The sequence below is a fragment of the Heterocephalus glaber genome, unplaced genomic scaffold (assembly GCF_053883595.1).
Source record: "Heterocephalus glaber isolate CG9 unplaced genomic scaffold, H.glaber_assembly_v1.0 deba00001773, whole genome shotgun sequence".
NCBI classification, from domain to species: domain Eukaryota; kingdom Metazoa; phylum Chordata; class Mammalia; order Rodentia; family Bathyergidae; genus Heterocephalus; species Heterocephalus glaber.
Window position 1 is genome coordinate 5,788,294 of NW_028258463.1, and position 3,799 is coordinate 5,792,092.

General features: G+C 37.4%; 1 pseudogene; it reads left to right on the forward strand.

Moving 5' to 3' along the window:
- The first annotated feature begins 1,657 nt into the window (after positions 1-1,657).
- On the forward strand, positions 1,658-2,895 carry LOC101709922 (lupus La protein pseudogene; annotated as a pseudogene).
- The last annotated feature ends 904 nt before the right edge of the window (positions 2,896-3,799 follow it).

The window sequence follows — 3,799 nt, forward strand, 5'->3', positions numbered from 1 at the left end:
CAGGGTGCCAGTCATTTGACACCAATGTCTCAATGTGTACAGGAGGCAGCTAGTTCTGTGATAATCGGAAAAACTGAAGAGTTGATTCAGCCGCTGCTACACTGAGGCACTGCTGCTTCCACAATGAAGAAGCATTGCTACTGTGATGCTCAGAAAGAGACAAGCAGCCCCAGAAAGAAGCATATCCCTCCTCTCTGCCCCAGTTTTGCAATCTATCCCTAACACCCCCTGCTGGCAGAGCTTCAGAACCATGTAGCAAGCAAAACTGTTCAGAGTCCCAGCCCCTAAATCACAAGTATGGAGCATAGAAGTGTATGTTTGGATCCTAGAGACCATAGCTGACCAATAGCAATTGTTAACAACAACAATAACAAGCAATCACTGCTACAACTGGTCGTGATCCCCATGAATAACCAGACTGTATGATGCAAATAGCTGGCCTCTCTCTGTTCTGTTAGGAGGAAGTAGGGTTTGCTTCTCCCTATTCCCTACCCCTCCCTGATCACATAGTTTCTAACATGAGGCCCCAATTTACTGTGCTCTTGGCCACCACCTAGAACTCTAGGAATCTTTTGGTACAATTCTAGAAGAAGGTAGCTTAAGCAAGGCCACATGTCCCTTCAACTCTGTCAAAAATGGTTTCCATGCCTCAACTTTAATTCCTTACAGCACCATCAGTACAACTTTACTGAAGACTAAGGAGCCAGCAAGTTAGACATATAATAAGCTGGTCCTTTCTGCCTCCTGAGCTTCCATTTACTCCTCAGTGAAAGAGGAGGTTGGATCAGCTCCAATCCAAGATCTCTTCTAGCAAAGAACTTCATGATGATTATATAAATTATGAAAGTGGTTCTTCCTCTTTAACTTTTAACACTTACCACAATACTTGGCACATAACAGATGCTTGATAAATGTGTGTTAGATGAATAAAAGAATGAAAGAAGCATAGTAGTAATTGTGTAGTCCTTTTAACATCTACAAGGCTAGGGGAGTCTGGCTCTGGGATCCATGTGTATGTGGTGAGTTGCAATTGATTAGTCAGAAAAAAGACACATTAATGATTAAAAAAGACAAACCACATGATTATTTTAATAGATACAGCAAAAAGAAATATTTTACAAACTAAAAAATTGATGCACTTACCCTTTTAACAAATAATTTACTCATGGTCAACAAAAGAAGTAAAAATTTATGTCCTCATGGAGCTTCTTACATTCAAAATTAAAACTTTTCACAAACTAGGAATAGAAGAAAACTTTCATAATCTGATAAATGATTTTTAACCAAAACTCTGCAACAAATATTGTAACTACAGCAAAACCTGAGAAGTGGTCATACAGAACACAAGAATAAATTGTTCACTTTTTCTTTTCAACTTTGTAAAGCAGGTACTAAAAGAATGAATTTGAACAAGAGAAAGAAATAAGATACATAAGAATTGGGAAGAAAAATGTATATGCAGATTGCCTACATAGAAAATCCAAGAAATCTCCAAATTGCAAGAATTAATAAGAGGGTAACCACGCCCAGTGGGCCCGCAAGGACTGCCAGGAGGGCGCCCATCTTCTTTGAGCGCGTAGTTAGGCCAGCGGCGCTGAGGAGTGGGGAGGTCTTCGTTGTTGTTAGTGAACCTGCGTTGCGGTGGGGGACCCCACGGCCTTAAAGATTAGCCACAATGGCTGAAAATGGTGATAATGAAAAACTAGCTGCTCTGGAGGCCAAAATCTGTCATCAAATTGAGTATTATTTTGGAAACTTCAATTTGCCACGCGACAAATTTTTAAAGGAACAGATCAAATTGGATGAAGGCTGGGCACCCTTGGAAATAATGATAAAATTCAACAGGCTCAATCGCCTAACAACAGACTTTAATGTAATAGTTGAAGCATTGAGCAAATCTAAAGCAGAACTCATGAAAATCAGTGAAGATGAAACTAAAATCAGAAGATCTCCAAACAAACCCCTCCCTGAAGTGACTGATGAGTATAAAAATGATGTAAAAAATAGATCTGTTTATATTAAAGGCTTCCCAACGGATGCAACCCTCAATGATAACAAAGAATGGCTAGAAGATAAAGGTCAAATACTAAATATCCAGATGAGAAGAACATTACACAAACCATTTAAGGGATCAATATTTGCTGTGTTTGATAACATTGAATCTGCTAAGAAGTTTGTAGAAACTCCGAGCCAGAAGTATAAAGACACAGACTTGCTAACACTTTTTAATGAAGATTATTTTGCAAAGAAAAATGAAGAAAGAAAGCAAAATAAAGTGGAAGCTAAATTAAGAGCTAAACAAGAGCAAGAAGAAAAACAGAAGTTAGCAGAAGATGGTGAAATGAAATCTCTAGAAGAAAAGATTGGATGCTGGCTGAAGTTCTCAGGTAACTTAGATGATCAGACCTGTAGAGAAGATTTGCACGTCCTTTTCTCAAATCATGGTGAAATAAAATGGATAGACTTTGTCAGAGGAGCAAAAGAGGGAGTAATTCTATTTCAAGAAAAAGCCAACGAAGCACTGGATAAGCCAAAGACGCAAACAATGGTAGCCTACAATTAAGGAACAAAGAAGGGACGTACGTGGGAAGTTCTGGAAGGAGAGGTGGAGAAAGAAGCTTTGAAAAAAATCATAGAAGATCAGCAAGAATCCCTAAACAATGGAAATCAAAAGGTCACAGATTTAAAGGGAAAGGAAAAGGAAATAAAGCTGCTCAGCCTGGATCTGCTAAAGGAAAAGGACAGTTTCGGGGCAAGAAAACAAAGTTTGATAGTGATGCAGAATGTGATGAAAATGGTGTAGCTGGGCCAGTGAAAAGGGCAGGAGAAGAAACAGACAAAGAAGAGCCTGCATCAAAGCAACAGAAAACAGGAAACGGTGCCGGAGACCAGTAGTTCAGTAACTGATTTTTTTTAATTCGTCTTAGATTTTAAGCTGCTTTTTGTCTTTGGAGGCTTTTTAAAAGAAAACTGAATTAGGTTCACTTCAATGTCCACCTGAAAAAAGGACAATTATTTTGTGGTTGTTTAACTTGTCTTTTTGTTGTTGTTATCCACACACATTTTTTTAAAAATGTATAGTTGTTTGTCTTCACATGACTCAAATATCAAAAGGAAGATTCTTCCACTAAATCACCTTTGTAATATGAGAATGGATTAGTATAAAATAACAAAATATATACTATATAAAAAGAAAAAGAATTAATAAGAGAATTCTTCAGGGTTTTGAACTGCAAAATCAAAATGTTTAAATCAGTGTTTTTCCTTTATATCAATAACCAGTAGAAAACTATAATAGAAAAAGTGCTATTTGTACCAAAAACATTCTACATACCTGTGAATAAAAAAGGTGTGAAAGAATTTTATAGAGAAATTGCAGAACATTATTGAAATCCCTTAAAAACCTGAAAAAAAAAAACCACTATGTTCATGGACAGGAAGACTAAATCCCACGTAGTTTGTTTTTTCCAAAGCAATACGTGAATTTATGGCAGTAATTATCTCTCTGGAGAGTGAATTACATAGACAAAGAGAGGCAAGGAAACAAAATTAGATATGGAATAAAAGTGAAGTTTATTTGTAAGAGTCTTTCCTTGTATAGTTTTTTAAGTGAAGGGAAACTGGGAGAGACAACATTTGTGGAGCTGACTCCCTTTTTCAACTAAACTACCCCACCCACAGCCTCCTCCTCTCCAAGGAATCAGCCATCTGTTTTTGGAAGGAGAGAATGAGAGAATTACTGATTCCATCAAAAGTGAGACTCTTGACTTAAGCACAACCAATTCATAGACTTGCCAAC